A 21,085-nucleotide genomic window follows, 5' to 3' on the forward strand; every position below is an offset into this window, starting at 1 on the left:
TTGATTTGTTGACAATTGTTGTGATATAACCACACAAATTCCATTCCTGACTACCTTAGTAGTCAAAGTCTTCATAAAATTCTCTCCCTTCTCTGTGTCTGAAGCAAAGAGGCCAATCAGGGTCCATCTGAAATGGAGCAGCAGTTGGACAATTGACGGGTACTGGATCCCTTCTTTAGGGAGCAATGAGTGGAAAAAGGGGAATTGACTTCTATCACTCAGAGCCTCTGAAGCGGTTTCAATCCTGATCTAAAAAAAACAATGAAAAATGATCTGTTATATCGGGGATCAGATCAAGTCCACAATATATTACCTTTTAATAAATTGAACTTGGTTCTCGTGAAAAAAAATTAGAATAATTTATCGTTAATTAGCCATTAAGCCATATCAAAATGTAGAATACAGAACATTAATAAGTTCATGTATCAAAATAGAATGCAAGAAAAAAATTAGGAAAGAAAGATTAACAATAAAGACTGTAAAATCATTTCTGTATGACCCCTACCATTTACCACAATCAGACCTGCATATCTGGATCTCAACTGAACTGTTTTGCTTCATTAAGGAGCAGTATTTTATGTAATTTTTGAATTCTGATTGCACAGGAAATGTTGTTTTAATATATAGATCCAAAAAAGTCATTTGTCTAATGTATGGTCCAAGATATTGATCTCTTTCTTTCTTTGACAATTGGCATTTCAGTAATTTGCTACATCTTTCATCCCTGAAGCTCCACCAGTAAAAGTACGTTCATTTCAAGGGATTTGTTTAACCTTCAGTATTTAACTCTTGTGTGCAGCTACTGGAGTCTTGCTCCAATAAATACAGCCATAATATGTTCAGGCATTTCTGTGTTTCTATGCTTGGCAATTTAGAGGATCTGTTCATAGCGGCTCATCCATTTCAACATAAGGATGGCTGTATTTTTCTCTGTTTTGATATTCCAGATTCCAGATTTTTGGGAAGCAATCTTTTTTTGCTTCTTCTCCTGTTGTACAAAAGACAGGGAGAACGCAGCTCCTAATACAAATTGTCAGTTGTACAATCTAACAATTAAAATTTCGATTTTAACTGAAATTTTGTCAGCTCTGATACTGGGAATTTGGGGAGATTTCATAGCTTTAATTATCCATTAATAAATAAATACAGTGATTTAATAGAAAGGACAAAGGTCGTAAGTTCTGACTTTGATTTGTCAATGATCAGCAAATTATTATGACAATTTTCTTAACAGCCTACACAATCCAATTTATGAGTATGATAATAATATTGTATAATCAGCATAAACCAGGGTGTTACTTACAACATGCACTTAGCACCTCAGACATATGTACTTCAGGATCCTTCATTAATGAAGGCAACACATTAATCTCTAGACTGAAGAACAAGGGTTCAAATGTCCACCCTTCCCTTCTTCCTTGGTAAGTATCAATCCCTTGAGCCCAAACCTCCCTCTCAGAGAAGGGCTTGTAGAAGAGGCTTTGATCAGGGCCAAACGTCTGAGCTCCATTTTATTTTACTCAGTCTCAAGTTTACTTAAGAGGAACATGGCATATATTGTAGCCACATGATCTACTAGACTAATTGGCTTTTAATTGCTAGAGTCCTAATATGGAGAAAAGCAGCTCTTGAATTCAATGGAGGAGATATGATTGGATCTTTGGCTCACCCACCATCATCCCACTCACTATATCAGAGAGAGAAACACACACAAACACACACCTGTGGGACTTTGTAGATGCCTCCTAATGTGGACAACTGGATGGAGATGTCCCTCTGAGCTCCATCAAGAAGAGCCAGAAGGTTCTCCTTCCTTCCACAGCCGTAGTTTGGGACATTGAATTCTCCAGTGGAGAGCTTGTCCAGCAAGGCATCTGAAGTGTGGAAAGTGCTCAAACGGTTGTCATGGATGTTGTAGCCAAGGGTGAGATTGAGCAGGAGCTGGGACTTCTTGTTGACCAATTGAAAAGTGAAAATAAATTGTAAGATTTTTGAAAAACCAGGAGAAATGGTACTGCAAAAAAAAATGTTCATGTTATTATCATCAAAAGCAAGAAGAAAATACTTCTTACAAAGTTCAATCGTCTTTGTTTTAACAAGCCTACTGAGTCTTAGGTAGATTCTATTGATCCAAAACCAACAACCAGTTATATAAATATTAAAATGGACTAGGTTGAGGAACAACAACTGTTTCACTTTAAACAAAGTTCAATGTTCAAGTGATGAATTCAGGATTGAACTAGGAGAGGAAAATAATTTGGACTTCCTTCAGTTTTTTTCAGCCCCATCTTTGGATTTAAGTCCTTCCCACTAAATCAGATAAAAGGAGCAAATCTTTGAAATGAAAACCATCCAGGAAATAAGATAGGTCCTGCAGTACAGAAGTAAGTGAAATAAGAAGAAAAGGAGAGTGTTAGAACAGCAAATGGAAATAATGCAATTCTAAATTACTTACGAGCGAGACTGACTGGGAGGAGCATTGGTGAAAGGCAACGTTATATGTGATATTATTCTTTCAGTTGTGAATATATTAATGAGATGGTCTCCTGGCCTGTAGAAGCTCCATGGATTGTTTCTATCCTGATGCTCCAAACTCAGCGGGCATTTCATTCTCAGCTTCCCAGAGACTGGATGGGACACCACCAGCAGCAGCAGCAGCAGAAGCAGGAGGTCCATAATTCATGGGTGAATCAACCCCCTTCCTGTTCCTAAACACAAAGAAGATGATTTAGGAGATTTTAAATCATTTGTACAAGGTGGCTTTCCTGATTCAAACAGAGACAAACAGAGTTTCAACTGGAAAGGAGAGAAAGTCCATTTAGGAGCACAGCTCCTGCCTGTCGGAAAACAATGGATCAAAGTGTTGATATCAGGAAAGATTTTTTTTTTTTAAAAAATCACATGCTGCAACTTCCTGATAAGCAATTTTGGGATTTGTTTAGGTCTGATTCAGCTGCTGCTCTGGGACCGGCCCCTCTCTTTCCTCCCCCATTTCAGAGGTGGGCCCTTGACTCCCCTCACCCCCCCCCAACAAGGCCAAATGAGCCCCAGAGCCACAAAAGCGTAGAGGAGACCCAGCCTGAGACCCTGGGATGGGTTGGCTCTCAGGGAAGGGACCCTGACCCCGTTTAGGGTCTCAATCTGCAGGAAGCCCTTTCAGACCGGCAGGAAATCTGGCCATTAACTAGCCAGGATCGCTTGTTCTTCCATCACCACATCTCAACTTTATTTCCTTTCAGCAATAAAAGTATATTTTCACCTCACTGATTGATTTCTGAATCTGAAGCTCGAAAACCTGGAGCCGAGTTCTTGTTGGCAGTCTTATTTCCAGCTCTGCAGAGAATCTGTGGCAGGTGTCCCACCTCCCCCCTATAATTACGGAAGGGCCTGGGATTTCTTCCTCCCTCTTGCCTCCCCAGGGAGTTTTTTCAGCTGCCACCTTGGAAACTAGACCAGTGAATGGAAAAATAGAAGGAATAATGCAAAATTATGTCCTGTCCTGAGCCAGAAAGCCCCAAATAGAGAGAATTCGTGGCTTGGCCTAAGATTTAGGCCTTGCATGTCTCTGCTTAAATTCAGACTCTGGCCTTCCTGCTTTCATTGCCCCTTTCCCACTTGAGAGGTTTATTTCAAAATGTGAGAAATCAGTCCTGCAAGATTCATTTTAGTCAATTTCCAGATGGACAATTTAAAAAAATCCTTTTTGTAAGAGTGGCTTACAATGCGTTAAGCAATAGCCTTCATACTTTTGTATATACCTGCTTAGTAGGGCTTTTGCCCCCCCCCCAAGCGGTGTTCTTCTTTATACAAAGTCAGCTTATTGCCCCCACAATCCGGGTCCTCATTTTACCTACCTCGAAAGGATGGAAGGCTGAGATTGCATCTCAGAATCTACACTCCGTCCGGGGATGGTTTCCTTCACATCCAGCACACCAAAATTCCTTCTTTCCTTTTTCTTGGTGTCTCCCTTTCCATTCCAAATGGAGATGACGTATTTCATCTTTGTCTCCATCCTTGGATTCGGTTTCCACATCCTAATAATGGACTGAGGATTCTTCCTTTGCTTGTGGCCCCTTATTCATATTTTCATTGCGGCTGCGGACTTTTGTGCCACTTCAGTTGCAGTCGCTTCCTCCATACCTTCTTGGAAGGTTATTCTTGGCTTCACAAGCAATCAGCTTTGTAGGGTGAGGTCTCTCAGTCCCAATACCAACCGGTCTCTCATGGCTTCATCCGGGTTGGAAAATTCACAGGCGGTGGCTCTCTTGCGCAGGGTTGCTACAAACTCGCTAGTGGACTCTCCCTCCTTTTGGTCTCTCCTGTAGAATTCGTGTCATTTCACAAGGGATGAAGCTTGGGGAGTGTAGTGTGCCCTCAGGATTCCTTATAGCACCAGCCAGGTCATGGTTCTCAATTCCGCCAGAGATACTAAGTCTTTCGCCATTTTAAAAATGGCAGCTCCACACTTTTCCTTTGTTCAGAAAGGCTTAAAAGGTCATTAGCTTCCAGGAACATATGGAAACATTCCATGTAGGATTCCAAGTCTTCTCCTGCCAGGTTGAATGGCACGGGTGGAATTATTGAAGACATTTGTAGTTTCAATGGCCGTTGATTGCCATGTGGAGAGTCTGTGCAGCCTAGTGTCCTATTGTCCTTCTGAAGATCTCACCTTCATTGCCAGTGTTAAGTAGTGGGCAGAGACAGAGGATGCAGGACACATTTGGCAGTTCAACAGCTTTATTCAACTCCACCAATTGCAATGCCAATACGAGTTGCAGCAGCCCCTTTTAAACCGGAGCTGTTCGCGGCTTCAGCAACTGATGCGCACTTGATTTTCCCGCTCTAGCTGCTGGATCCTGATTGGTCCCTGTGCCCGTCTAATCAATACTTAACATGTTTCCTCCATTTCCCTCATTCTGGGGGGTGGGAACCGTCCCCTTCCTGTGTTGATGTGTGAAGCAGGTCATCACGCTAAGCCCCCATCCGGTTCATGCCTTTTGGCCTGGTTCCTATGGCCACCATAGCAGTTCTCTCCCCTTCACCTGGATTAAGGCCTTGTGTGGACTTTCCTGGATTCACCACAGATCAGGCAGGGGATGATGGGCAATAAAGCCCCTTTGCACGCAGAACAGAGAGGATCCGCTTCTGGATTCGGGGCTTTCAGCACCAACTCAATGCTTGGAGGAAACTATGGCTGAGCCAAGGGGGGTTGGAGGGATAGGAGAACCGGATAAGAGTTTGGCCTCCAGGGAAAAGAGTTGGGATAGTGGGAGAGAGACAGAAATGAAGCTTTGTGGATGGAGGAGGTCAGGGATTTCCCACAATCTCTGGACAAAGCTTGATAGAGACTTGCAGAGATCTCTCCATGTGTCTTCAGAGGATCCACTGGTGATTTTGATTCTGTTTGTCCCACTTGGAGCCTCACAGATGGTTTTTGGATGCTGGTTTCCAGTATCCCCAGTTAGGCCATGCCTCAGGATACTGGGGCTGCTCCCCAGAGCAGAAAGGCTGGGTGTAAATCCAATAAAACTGAAAAAAGGGAGAATGTGGCTGTGACCCTCTATGCAGGGATGAAATCCAGCAGATTCTGACAGGTTCTGGAGAATTGGTAGCAGAAATTTTAAGTAGTTCAGAGAACAGGCAAATGCCACCTCTGGCTGGCCCCAGAGTGGGGGGGGGAATGGAGATTTTGCAATATCCTTCCCCCAGGAGTGGGGTGGGAATAGGAGTGGGAAGGGAATGGAGATTTTGCAGTATCAAAATCACAGCTACAGGTGCCATGTATTCCCTCTAGGGCCGGTTTCAACCATGAAGCTCCCAAACCTCTCAATTCTAGATGACTGATTTAATTTCATCTCTGCCCCTATTATTATGAATCACATGGGATTATTTCCCTTTCACTTTTCTCCAAAGAAATGCCCAACAATCTTTGAATCCAAGAACTACTTGAATTATCCAGGGATCCCTCCTGACAGGTAGAATGATGATAAAAGTTTCAGCTCTGCTCTTTGGCCAAATCCTCCAGGGGAGACTTTGAGCAGATAAATATGGAGTTTTGGGACAGGCAGAGTCTGTGCTCTTGAATGTACATCTCTCTCCTTTCCAGGTGAAGCTGAGTGTTTCTCTGTATTTGAATCAGGAAAGACACTGGAGATTCCACCTTGTGAGAGTCCTTTGAATTCTTCTAATTCTTCTTTAAAAACAGGAAAGGGATTCATTGATGCACCCCATGAATGATGGACCTCCTGCTTCTGGTTCTAATGCTGCTTTTGTTCCATCCAGTCTCTGGGAAGCTGAGAATGAAATGCCTGCTGAGTTGGGAGAACCAGGATGGAAACAATCCATGGAGCTATTACAAGGCAGGAGACCATCTCATTGGTATAGTCACCAGTGGAAATGAAAGATTGCATACAAAGTTGCTTTTCAACGTGGTTCCTTCTCTTCACTTTGTTTTCCATGATCCGTAAGTCATTCAGGGTAATGGAGTTGCACTCCCTCCATTCTAACACTCCTTTTCTCTTTTTTATTTATTCCTATATTGGGGAATATGTCTAATTTCCTGAATGATTTTGATTTCCATGGCTTCTCTCTTTTGTCTGATTTTGTGAAAGCGACTCAAAAAGGGGTCTGAAAAAAAGCTGAACGGGTTGCAGATCATTTTCCTCTCTCTGTTCAATCCTTAATTTATCACTTGAATAATAACATTTATTTAAAGTAGTGGTGGAAACAATTGTAGTTGCCGTACCTCAGCCAATTTCCATATTTGTTTTTGGATCAATGTTGGCTTAAGGCTCACTACGCTTCTGGAGGATTATATATTAAATGAAGTATTTGTTGTTACTGTTGATTAGAATAATACTTTTTTTACAATAGGAATTCTTATGGTTTTTCATACCGCTTACAATTCATTTTCAACATTCAAATGGTCAACAAGAATTCCCAGCTCCTGCACAATCTCACCCTTGGCTACAACATCCATGACAACCATTTGAGCCCTCTCCTCACTTCAGATGCCTTGCTGGACATGCTCTCTACTGGAGAAGCCAATGTCCCCAACTACGGCTGTGGGAGGAAGGAGAACCTTCTGGCTCTTCTTGATGGAGCTAAAAGGGACATCTCCATCCAGATATCAACATTAGGCGGTACCTACAAAATCCCACAGGTTTGTGTGTGTTTTTCTCCATCTGGTAAAGTGAGGGGTGGGTGGTGGTGGGTGAGCAATAGATGCAATCATGTCTTCTCCATGGGATTCAAGAGCTGCTTTTCTTCATATTAGCAAAAATGTCCATATTTTACTCCATTATGTTCATGTTGAGATTAATCATAAAAGGCCTAAAATACATGCAATACATTCACCTGAGAAGACATTCTACCAACTATTTAACTGATCAAAAATATTCCTGGTTGTTGGGGCCTCTATTGGCATGTTCATTTTCACGCATAAACAATGCCTGCCCTATACAGTTGGATTGAAGTTGGCAATAGTAGTATTTTATCTATCTAAAATATGGAATAAAAGTGATTTGGGTCTGTAATTTTTAATTTGGGTGGAGTCTGAATCTTCCTTGGGTATCAATGTGATAATCGTCTCTGTCCATGATTTCGGGATTTTGGCTTCTAGAATTGCTTCATTCAGGACCAGTAGTAAGATGTTATCTATTGACTGATTTTCTATTTTGTAAAATTCCACCGGAATGCCATCTGGACCTGGTGTTTTATTGTTATTCTGTTTCTTCCTTGCTTCAATTAACTCTAACATCGATATTGGTCTGTTCAGTAGATCTCTTTGGATTTCATTTATTTCTTGAATATTGGTTTTATTTATATACTCTTTAACTTTCTCTATTTGGATTCCTTCCTGTGCGTATAATTCCTGATAAAAACTCTTAGCAATTTGTTTCTTTTCCTCATTCGTATGTTGCATTTGCCCTTGTTCATCTTGTAATTGATATATTAGTCTTTTTTCCTTTTCTTTCTTTAATTTATAGGCCAACCACCGTCCTGTTTTATTGGCATATTTGAATTGGTTTTGTTTTGTCATTTTAATTTTCCTTGCTATTTCTGTTGTTGTTATTAAATTTATTTCATGTTTAATGAGGTTTATTTTTTCTTTAGCCTCTTTTCTATTAGGATCTTTCTGTAATTCTGCTTCATGTTTCTCAAGATCTATCAATAAATTATTTCTTCTTTGCTGCTTCTATTTTTCTTTGCTTTGTAGGAGATCGTTAATCATCTTATATATGCTTTTGTGGTGTTCCATAAAACTTGCAGTGATGTTTGTTCATTCCTGTTTATTTGAAAAAATATGTCCATCTCTTTCTCCAGGCCATGTCTAGCCTGGACCAGGATTGGTGGGGATTCGAATAGTAGGTATATTGTTTTTTAGTTTTATTCAATTCCCTCCAGGCGTCTTTCAATTGAAATTCTTGGGTCATGTCTTTAAAAGTATCAGGGAGTCTCTTCTTCCTAGATTTATTTTTTTTATTACTTTGATAGACATAATCCATATCTACAATCGCGTTGTAATCCCCTACCATACATATGTGTTCGTAATCCAATTCTTTGATTTTGTTGTGTAAATTTGTTCCGTAAATTGATATTAGCAGTATATTTTGGGTTTCCTTCTTGATGTCTATCATTAATATCCTGCCATCTCTGTCTGCATAAATTTGTTTTGCTTGGATATGATTTTTGATATATACTGCGATACCTCTTTTTTTTTATCTGATAATGAGGTGAATAATGTACCTAATCTGTTTTCTAATAACTGTTGATGGTGTTTTTTAATGTGTACTTCTTGTAAGTTAATAATGTCTATGTCTAATTTTTGTAATTTTTTAAAAATATGTGTTCTTTTAGTTGGTAGATTGACTCCGTTTATGTTGATTGAAATCAATTTCGTTTTTTGTCCCATTTTTCCTTACTTATCTGTATGTCAATCTAAGTTTGCCTTTGTTCCTTGTTATCATTTGGGTTTCCCCCCTGGCCCCTTCTCTCTCCATCTTCTCCCTTTCAATACGTTTCTTCTCTTCCTGTTCTTTTTTCATTTCCTCTGTCAGGTGTTCTTGGTTCGTATTTTCCGAATCATGCCTAGTTTCCTGTTCTTCCTCTAATGTAAAGTGAGTGTCGAAGAATTCTTGTGCCTTCTCTATCGTATCAATTTTGTATTTCTTGTCTTCTAGGATTCTAGGATACTAGAATCCCCTCTGGCACCAACCAACGAAACATTATTTTATGTTGATTCAGTAGAACTGTTAAGAAGTTATAATTTTTTCTGTGTTCTCTTATTCGTCTTGGGATCTGTTTTAGGGTTATTATTTCCTTTCCTTTATAACAAATCTTTTCCTCTCTCATTAATGTGTAGATCTCTTCCTTTACTGTTTTACGTGCGAATCTGACATGGATCTCTTTGGGTAATTTGTTCCTACGGGCATAATTCGTATGGACCCTGTATCTTTCATCGATTTCCCTACTGATCTCATTTTTCTCCTTTTGGGTGGTCTCCGCTAATATACTCCTCATCAGATCTCTTAAGTCTTCTCTCTTAGTTTCCGCAATGTTTTGAAATCGTAAAAAGAATGATGCCTTTTCTAATTCCAAGTGGGTAATCGACTCTTGTAATTCCCTGTTTAATTCCATTTGATTTTGTTCCATATTATCAATCTTTTTCTCCGCTAGGTCCATTTTTGTTTCTATATTTTGGATCCGTTCTTCATTTTTTGCAATGTTTTGTTGGATTCTCTCGATCTTGTCATCCATTTTTTTAATGTTATTATTTGTCCTACGTCCAATTTCAATTCCTCGTGGTTCTTCTTCATCTCTTCATGATTGTTCGCTATTGTTTCCTGTGTCTTATTCATCCCCTCCTGGATCATAGCTAGTATTGATTGTATATTTTGTATATTAAGTGCCGTAGAAACTTTTTTTTTGTCTGAGGTTAACATCGTGTCTATAGTTTTTTGTTGTGCTGGGGAAGCTAGTGTAGATGTCTGATTTGGTGTTGATTTTTTCCCTGTTTTAGTTATTGTTATTGAGGGTGTTGTCATCTTCGTTTTTTGTTTTACTATTTCCCAAATTTTCATACACTATCTTGAATGAGAGAGTAAATTACTATGTTGTTGTGCAGTATTTAGTTTATATAATTCCGACGTTGATAATTTCACTTAAAATATCGTTATATCAGGATCGGGTTAGTCAATTGAGAGAGGGCGGGAGGAAAATACAGTATTCAGCAATTCATTCCTCTGTTATTATTCCTATACAGTATAATATTTATATATCAATTATAAAGCAATAAATCATGTTTTATATTCTTTATATTAATTACTATTAAGATTATTACAATTTTCTATAGGCAGTCTAAAGTCTTCTACTAACTTATTCTATGATTCCTAACTTTACTCAAGCAATATTATTTTTGTACTGTATCTATATAAATCTATATAATGAATATATAAATTCCTAATCAATAATTAAAGTTTACTGTAAGCAGTCTAAAATATTCTACTAACTTATTACACAATTACCTGGATTTACTATAACAATAATTAATTCTTAACAGTATCTATATATTGTCTTTATATTAAATATATTAAATATATATATTTCCAATCAATACATTCCCATAAAATCTATATACTTATTTCAATAGGTAGATAGGTGGGGAAACAGTAAGAAAAGGTATTGTTAAATCAATTCATTAATTCATTAATATATATTGTATCAATATTTTAGTTATCTTTAAAGTTATCTTTAAAATTAAACAAAATTAAATAAATAAGATTAAATATATTCTAAATTTACTTATAAGGTAAATAAAATAGCTAATTACATATATTAATGGCTAATTACATATATTTTTAAGGATTTAATATCCTTAAGATATCTTGAAAATTCTCCAATATGTCACCTTCAGACCAATCAAAAATACTTCCTTCTCTTTCTTTCTTCGTTTCTCAGTCCGTCAGTTTTCACTCCAATATTAACAGTTTTGATGCAGTAAACTCAAGTAAGTCCGTGTATCAATTTCCTCCGGTTTCTAAATAGTAAGTTCTGTCTCTTTTGCCAGAGAGTCAATGTGTCGTTTTGATATCTTGTTACAGAGTCTCGTGTCTGTGGTTAAGCTTGTTACTGTCGCTGCTTGCGAAGTGAAAGTTTTTCTGCTGTGAAACCTCAGTTCGCCATTCGCTGTTGTTCCTCTGTTCCTTTCCCACCGCGACGAACTTTAAACACTTTAAGTTCTTCGGTTTTCAGTTTCTGCAAATATTCTGTAGATAGTCCTTTTCTCTACCAAGTCAAAAAATATTATTTTAAAGTTTGTAATCCACCATTTACTTGAAATCCTTTTTCGCTGTCACTCGCTGCTTCCGCCTGTCAAATCTGTGTTGTCACTATGGATTTTGAGTTCCGCTCCACTCACTATCTCTTGCCGCTTGCCTGACGATCTTGCCACCGCTTTTTGGAGTTTTATTGTCACCTATTTCTTTTATTTCTTATAATTATACCTTCGTTATTCTGCTATTTTAATCCTTACCAATGTTTCTCTTTTTTAATCTTCGCTTCCACACTTATCGGTTGACAGCGCTCTGGCCAGCCAAGATGGCTGTTTTTTTCCCGGCTGGATTTAGGGAGCTTACTCTGAACCTTCTGGGTGATTGCTGTCACTCCGAGGTCCTTGAGAATCCCCCTTTTTCTATCGTGGTCAATAGTGCTGAAAGAACAGCTTCCAATCAGGAATTTTGGAACTCCAGGGACGGAGCCTCATTCCCCTCGTTCCTTCCATGCTGATGTCACCGCCAGAAGTAATTAAAAATTACAGACCCATATCGCTTCTGAACATGGACTATAAACTATTTACATCAATTATGGCACAGAGAATGAAGAATCTTATTGTTGATTATATCCACCCAGATCAAAATGGATTCATTCCAAACAGACAGATCAAAAACAATACAAGAACAATAATTGACATTCTGGAATATTACGAGCAAAAATCAGATGAACAAATGGCCTTACTCTTCCTCGACGCACAAAAGGTGTTTGATAACCTCAATTGGACATTCTTAATATTACAATTAGAAAAAATGGGAACAGGCGACAAATTTTTAAATATGATTAAAACAATATACTCCAATCAATTCGCGAAAATATGGATAAATGGAGAGACAACAGACCAATTCAAAATATCTAAGGGGGTGAGACAAGGATGTCCTTTATCCCCTATATTATTTATATTAGCATTGGAAACATTGTTGAACGAAATTAGGAATGATAAGGATATAAAAGGATTAAGAATAAAAACCAAGAGTACAAATTACAACCGTTCGCCGACGATGTAGTATTCATTTTAGAACGCCCAAAACAATCAGGAATAAAACTATTAAGGAAAATAGAACAATACGGCAAAGTGGCAGGTCTGAAAATTAATAGACAGAAAACAAAATTATTAACTAAAAATTTGACGAAAACACAGGAGAAAGAATTAGAAGAGACGTTAGAAATACAAACAACAACCAAAATAAAATACCTTGGAATTTGGCTCACCAATAAAGTTTCAACGCTTAAAGAAGATAATTACAACAAACTGGCCAAACAAATTCAAAAGGACTTAGAGGTATGGAGTAAACTGAGACTATCACTTTTAGGTAAAATCACCTTGATCAAAATGACAGTCCTACCAAAATTATTATATTTATTTAGAACAATACCGATAAATCCAGGAAAATCGTATTTCAAAGACCTTGACAAAACGATCTTAAAATACATATGGCAAGGAAAGAGAGCTAGGATTAAATTGAAACCTCTGCAAGGTACCAGAGAGAGGGGTGGTCTAGGATTACCGGACTGGCTAATTTACTATAATGCAACAGCATTAACTTGGATAAAGGACTGGATAACACTCAAAAACAAACACATGTTAGCATTAGAAGGATTCAATCTGTTAAAAGGATGGTACACATTCTTATGGGAGGAAAAACCCAGGGAACATGAACATTTTAGGAGACATTATATTAGAGATGCATTGGCAAAAAACTTGGATGGAAATAAGGAGAAAACACTACGACAAAATCCCAAGATGGATATCAACCATGGAAGCCCAATTTACCCGAATACAATAGATATAGATAAAATGAAAACATATGATGAATTGTTGAACACAAAAGGAGAAATGAAATCAAGAGAAGAGCTCAGACAGCAAGGTACGGACATTGATTGGTGGCTGTATCTACAGATAAAATCAAGATATCAAGATATATCAAGATATATCAAGATATAAAATGGATAGGGAAAAATTTGGAATCCAAAAAGAATGGAATGAATTAGACAAAATTATACTGCAATCTGACGATAAATTAATAACCAAAATATATAATTATTTATTAAAATACAAATTAGAGGAAGAAGTAGTGAAGGAAAATATGATTACGTGGGCCAAGAATTTTGGATACAATATCAAATTAGAAAATTGGGAGAGAATATGGAAAGTAAACACCAAATTGACAATATCCGTACCTTACAAAGAAAACACATACAAGATGTTCTACAGGTGGCATCTCCCCCCTGCACGTCTAGCAAAGATGTTCCCAAACACCACACAGAACTGTTGGAAATGTAAAACACACAAAGGGACCTATTACCACATGTGGTGGTCATGCCCAAAGGTTAAAACATTCTGGAAAATGATCCAAAAACAACTGGAAGAAATTACTACACAGAAAGTGCCTCTTTGACCAGAAACTTATTTATTAGGAAATAAATTTCCTTATTTATTGTAGACAAAAGACTACAAAAAAGAAATACAATATTTGATAATACACATTCTTACAGCAGCCAGAATTACCTTCGCACAAATGTGGAAATTGGAAGACACGCCATCAGAAGAGAGAAAAATACAAAAAACATTGGAATGTGCGGAGATGGACAGACTTACCAAAGAAATTCAAGAAAAAGAAGACTCAGATTACTATTTGATTTGGCAAAAATGGTACGATTGGTTAAAAAAAAAGAAGACGAAATAAGGGAATACCACTCAAGGACACAAAAATGAGGAACCAAAATTAATATCATTACATAAATATTGTTATATAATGAAGGATAGATAGATGGATAGATAGATGGATAGATAGATAGATAGATAGATAGATAGATAGATAGATAGATAGATATGGATATACAAATTACCGATGTAGCTCTATTCACAAAGCTCAAGTTGCATGACTTGATTTTAGTGTACAGTTTGTTTATGTATAGTTTGTTTTTATGTGTGTATGTTTGTATATGTATGTTTGTTTATCGTTAATAAAATTATTTAAAAAATAAAAATAAATAAATAAAATATGGAATAAAAATTACTCTAGCAATTATAGACCAAATAGACTAGCAGATATTGTGGCTAAAATTTATGCCATGATCCTGTTAGTTAAACTTGAAAAATATTCATTCCTTGAAGAAGAACCAGAAGGTTTTAGGTAGAGTTAAAAGCTATATAGATTTTATAAGAAATAATGCATGTTAATAATCTAATATTGGCAACAAATTTGTCTTGAAATATCTAACCTATATCAGTGAGGTAAAACAAGGTTTGCAGGCTTTCTAGATGTTAGTGCAGCATTTGACTCAATAAACAGAGAAATATGATGGAGAAAGTTGATTGCCCTCAAAATGGAGCTCAGACTGTTGGCCTTGATCCAAGCCCTTGTTTGAGAGGGAGGTTTGGGCTCAATGGAGCCGTGAGAAGAAGGATCTATGCTTACCAAGGGGGAAGGGAAAGATGCATATTTGAACCCTTGTTATTCAGTATAGATATGAATGACTTACTATGAGTAATGAAGGATTCAAAAACAGATTATAAATAAACGTTATTTCATTCTTTGACAAAAATTACTAAATTAGTGGACTAGCAAAATGCAGTGCATGTAGTATACGGTACTTGGATTTCAGAAAGGCTTTGACAAAGTAAACCACAACCTATTTCTCGGGAAGCTGAAAATATGTGGGATAGATAGCATCACCCCCAGATGGGCTCAGTCCGTGGTCCTCAGTGGAACTACGTCTGCATGGAGGGAAACAAGCAGTGGGGGACCCCAAGGCTCCATTTTATGCCCAGTTCTCTTCAACAACTTCATCAATGATTTGGATGAGGGGAGAAATGGGGAAATCAGTGGTAGGAATAGAACAACATCAAGATAGGCTGAAGATCGAGATGGATCTAGATAGATGGACCTATCTATCTAAATATAATTCAATGTAGAGAAATGTAAGGTTTTATATTTAGGCTAAAAAAAACAAAAACCACTTACAGATTAGTCTCAATACCAGTAACTGTGAGAGGAATCTTGGAGTCCTAGTGGACAATCACTTAAATTGAGCCAGCAATGTGTGGAAGCAGCCAAAAAAGCCATTTCAGTCCTAGGTTGCATTAACAGAGGGATAAAATCAAGCTCACATGAAGTATTGGTACCGCTTTATAATGCCTCGGCAAGACCACCCTTGGAATAGTGCATCCAGTTTGGGTCACCATATTACAAAAAAGATGTAGAGACTCTGGAAAGCGTGCAGAAAAGAGGAACTAAGATGTTTAAGGGCCTGGAGACTAAGACATATGAAGAACAGTTGCAGGAATTGGGTATATCTAGTCTAGTGAAAACAACTGGGATGACATAAGAGCAATGTATCAATATTTGAGGGGCTACCAATAAAGTTTCAACGCTTAAAGAAGATAATTACAACAAACTGGCCAAACAAATTCAAAAGGACTTAGAGGTATGGAGTAAACTGAGACTATCACTTTTAGGTAAAATCGCCTCGATCAAAATGACAGTCCTACCCACCTTGTGGGCTGCCACAAAGAAGAGGAGGTCCACCTATTTTCCAAAGTAATAGAAAGTAAGGCAAGAAACAATGGATGGAAACTAATGAAGGAGAGAAACAACCTAGAAATAAGAAGAAATTTCCTAATGCTGAGGAATGGAACGTCTACCCTTCATAAATTGTGGGTGCTGCATCACTGGAGGCTTTGAAGAAGAAACTGGACAACCACTTGTCTGGAATAGTATAGATCCGTGATGGCGAACCTATGGCACGATGCCACAGGTGGCACATGGAGCTATATCTGTAGGCACGCGAGCATTGCCCTACCTCAGTCCAGCAGGCATGTGTGCGCTTGCCAGCTGATTTTCAAGCCTTCTGGGGCCACAAGAAGTTGGGAAACGGGCTGTTTCTGGGCCTCCGGAGGCCTCCGGGGGGGGAGGCTGTTTTCGCCCTCCCCAGGCTCCTAGAAAGCCTCTGGAGCCTGGGGAGGGCAAAAAAATGGGCCTACCATGCCATCATGTGCCAAAAGCGGGGGGAGAGCAGGGGGATCACGCATGCATGTGTGGGGGGACGGGGCACATTGAATTATGGGTGTGGGCACACGCACGTGCAATCCTTGCCACTCTGCCCGCTTTTGGCAATGGCAAAAAGGTTAGCCATCACTGGTATAGATAGATACAGACTAATGGAGTTGGAAAGGACCTTGTAGCTCATCTAGTCCAAGCAGACCCTAGACCACTTCTGACAGACGGCAGTCCAGTCTCTTCTTGAAAGCCTCCAGTGATGAAGCTCCTACAACTTCTGAACACAACTTCTGTTCCATGGGTTGATTGCTCTCACTGTCAGAAAATTTCTCCTTATTTCCAAGTTGAATCTCTCCTTGTTCAGTTTCCATCCATTATTCCTTGTCTGGCCTCCTGGTGCTTTGGAAAATAGCTTAACCCCTTCCTCTCTTAAGCCCCTCAAATATTGGAAGACTGCTGTCATGTCTCCCCTGGTCCTTCTCTTCACTAGGCCAGCCATGCCCAGTTCCTGCAACCGTTCATTGTATGTTTTAGCCTCCTGTCCCCTAATCATCCTGGCTGCTCTTCTCTGCACTCTTTCTAGAGTCTCAACATCTTTTTTATAGTGTAATGACCAAAACTGGATGCAGGACTCTAGGTGTGGTCTTACTAAATCTTTATAGAGTGGTATTAATACCTCTCTTGATCTTGATTGTATCCCTCTGTTAATGCAATTTAGGATTGCATTGGCTTTTGTGGCTGCCGCTGCACACTCTTGACTCATATTTAATTGGTTGTCCACTAAGACTCCAGGATCCCTCTCACAGTTACTGCTATTAAGCCTGGTTTCACCCAGTCTATATGTATGTACTATATGCTTGAGCAGGGGTTGGACTAGAAGACCTCCAAGGTCCCTTCCAACCCTTTATTTTGTTATAAGTTCTGTTATAGGTACACATGTTTAGCATGCTAAATTCCTATTGGAACACACTGATTTACACTGATAATGTGATAGTATCATACTTACACATTAGATTGTATATCCTGTGAAGAAGACTTGGATTCTTTTGTCATAATAATTATCTGATAATCAATCAAGTTCAAAAGTTATGGTCCTTGGGAAATGACATCATAGCTATAAATGGTCAGCCAATGGAGCAAGTAACACATTTCCTTACCTGGGGTTGTTTTCTCTAAGACTGAATCTTGGCTCCCTCATCATCCAAGGAGCTGAGTTAAAGAAAGGGCAGGAGTGAAAGTGGTGCTTAAATTAAAACCTCATCGCTCTCCAGCTCAATCAGCCCCAATTATTAAAGTATATAAGGCCAAGGATTCCCCCATGTTCTTACATCAATCTGATGTTTGGGGCTTCAGAGAGAAATCATTACAAAAGTGAATAAAAAACCAAGAAAGACACTTCCGAAAACATTTCACACAATTGTAGACAAACTAAGCTTACAGGATGCTTGGAGAAAAAGAAATCTAAAGGAAAAACAATACACATTTTATTCAAGCAGGCATATGTCATGGTCAAGAATAGACGTGGGGTGGATTTAATCAGATGTTAAACAGATTTAATATCCAAGATAGACAAGATTGGTATAGAAGCAAATATTTGGGCAGACCACAATCCAATAATAATGATATGGAAAGGACAAAGAAAAAGAATGAGATGGACATTAAATCAAAGTTTATTAAATGAGAAAGATTTTATACCATATATGGAAAAAGAATTGACTTTTTTCTTTAAAGAAAATAGAAAAGAAGATACATCATTGCAAAATGTATGGGACACTAGTAAAGCATATATAAGGGGTTTGGCAATGACATATGCAGGAAAAACAAACAAACAGAACAGACAAGCTCAAAAGAAAGGAGGAAGGAATATAGGAAATTAGAGAAGGAATTGCAAAAAAAATCCAGAAGACAAAAAAATCAAAAACCTAACGGACTTGAAAAAACATAAATTGAACTTAATAGAAAATGAAGACCTGGCAAGGAAAATAAAAGCATCAAAGCAATTTTTTTTGGAAAATGCAAATAAACAAGGAAGATGGTTAGCATATAAGATGAAGAAGGAAAAAGAAAGGAAATTGATAACCCAATTATTAGATCAAGAGGGAAAGATATGCTACCAAAAGAGCCTTGGTACTACAGTGGTTTAAAGCACCCTGTTATTAACACAGCTGCCTGCAATTTACTGCTGGTTCGAATCTCTCCAAGGCTCAAGGTTGACTCAGCCTTCCATCCTTTCTAAGGTAGGTTAAATGAGGACCCAGTTTGTGGGGGCAATAAGCTGACTTTGTATAAATATACAAAAAGTATGAAGGCTATTGCTTAACGCACTGTAAGCCGCCCTGAGTCTCCGGAGAAGGGCGGCATATAAATCAAATTAAAAAAAAAAAAATGAGGAAAAGAAAAAAATAATTAAGGAATATTATAAGAAATTATATCAACAAGAGCAGATATCAGAAGGAAAAATAGAACAATATTTGGAAAAAGAAAGCACTCCCAAAATACCAGAACAATTTAAAAAAGCATTAGAAGAAAGAATATCAATGATGGAATTGATGGAGAGAATTAAAAAGCAGAAGAATGGAAAAAAACCAGGACCAGATGGGCTACCAGCAGAAGTATATAAAAAGTTGCAAGATGTACTAAGCAATACACTGCTACAAGTATTTAATGATTTACTAATGGAAGCCAAGGTTCCGAACTCATGGATGCTGGTATATATAACTCTTATACCAAAAGAGGAAACAAATTTACAACAAATAAAAAATTATAGACCAATTTCACTATTTCACTGGGCCTGGTGGCTCAGCAGACTGATAGCATTGTGATTAACACCAGCTGTCTGCAATTACTGTAAGTTCGACTCTCACCAGGCTCAAGGTTGACTCAGCCTTCCATCCTTTCTAAGGTAGGTAAATTGAGGACCCGGATTGTGGGGGCAATAAGCTGACTTTATATAAATATATACAAAAGGATGAAGGGTATTGCTTAGCGCATTGTAAGCCGCCCTGAGTCTCCGGAGAAGGGCAGCATATAAATCAATTTTTTTAAAAAAACTATTAAATGCAGATTATAAAATATTTGCATCAATTATGGCGGAAAGATTGAAGAGGTTGTTAAATGAATTTATACATTCAGATCAAAATGGTTTTCTGCCTAAAAGACAAATTAGAGACGATATAAGAATTATACTGGATACATTGGAATATTATAAGGCACATCCAGAGAAACAAATGGCATTGTTATTATTAGACACGCAGAAAGCATTTGATAATGTGAATTGGCAATGTATGATTTTACAATTACAAAAGATAGATTTGGGGGATAGATTCATTAATATAGTTAAGACTACCCTGTTTCCCCTAAAATAAGACATCCCCTGATAATAAGCCCAATCGGGCTTTTGAGCACATGCGCTAAAATAAGCCGCCCCCAAAATAAGTCCCCCCCCCCGAAAATAAGCCCTCCCTGAGAATATTTAAATTCATGCGCAGCCGGTCCCCGCCATTTCCTCTGGTTAGGGTTAGGGAGACAGAGCTGGAAATCAGGTAAGACGGCAAGAGGAGCCCCATCTTGCTCCATGGCCCCAAAGTAATAAGACATCCTCGAAAATAAGACCAAGCACTTATTTTGGGACTCAAAAAAATATAAGACAAGGTCCTATTTTCGGGGAAACATGGTATATATAAAGACCAATTGGCAAAGGTAATAATAAATGGTGAAATGACCGAGAAAATAGATATAAGAAAAGGAACAAGACAAGGATGTCCGTTATCTCCATTATTTATTTTGACTCTAGAAATTTTAAAAAGAAAAATAAGACAAGATAAAGAAATAAAAGGGATGAGAATTAAAAAAGAAGAATATAAGCTACAAGCATTTGTGGACGATTTAGTATTCATTATGCAAGAACCAATCGAAATGGGCCAAAAGCTAATTGAGCAAATAGAGGAATATGGAGAAGTAGCTGGATTGAAAATAAATAAAGATAAGACAAAAATTATAGTGAAAAATATGAGTGAAAAACAAAAGAAGCAATTAACGGAGAAGTAAGATACTCAAATTGTGAAGAAAGTGAAATATTTGGGCATCCAATTAGCTTCAAGATGTATTACAGTGAAGGAAGATAATTATTATAAACTGAGAAATCAAATTGAAACGGATTTGGAAAAATGGAAAAATTTACAATTATCTTTAATGGGGAGAATAGCATTGATCAAAATGAATGTATTGCCAAGACTGTTTTTTTTTTTTTCAAACAACTCCAATAAAGTTGGAGAAAAATACTTTGACAGTCTAAACAAAATGATGTGGAAATATATATGGCAAGGGAAAAAAGCAAGAATTAATCTTAAACTGCTTCAAGATTCTAGAACTAGAGATCGCTTCTCGGCCTTTTGGCTAAGATCAAGTGTAGTATCTGTTCTTATCAGTTTAATATATGATATGTCCTCTATTTGAGGACTACATATTAAAGATTACGAGCATTTACAGATGACCTGGTTGTGACTTTGACCCAACCAGTAAAATCAGTTATAGGTTTAATGGATATAATTAATCAATATGGACAAGTATCTGGATTTAAAATAAATGCAGGGAAGACAAAGATAATAACTAAAAATATGGTAAAAGTCAAAAAGAAGAAATAGAAAGAATAATGGGATTTGAAACAGTAAAGAAGGTTAAATATTTAGGGGTTTATATTATGACATCAGATGAGAATTATATAAGTATAATTATGAATTGTTGTGGCAAAA

General features: G+C 37.6%; 1 pseudogene; it reads left to right on the top strand.

Moving 5' to 3' along the window:
- The first annotated feature begins 20,709 nt into the window (after positions 1–20,709).
- On the top strand, positions 20,710–20,878 carry LOC139322976 (U2 spliceosomal RNA; annotated as a pseudogene).
- Positions 20,879–21,085: the final 207 nt, after the last annotated feature.

This window comes from Pituophis catenifer, unplaced genomic scaffold (assembly GCF_029215685.1).
Source record: "Pituophis catenifer annectens isolate HBS135680 unplaced genomic scaffold, rPitCat1.0.hap2 SCAF_11, whole genome shotgun sequence".
NCBI classification, from domain to species: domain Eukaryota; kingdom Metazoa; phylum Chordata; class Lepidosauria; order Squamata; family Colubridae; genus Pituophis; species Pituophis catenifer.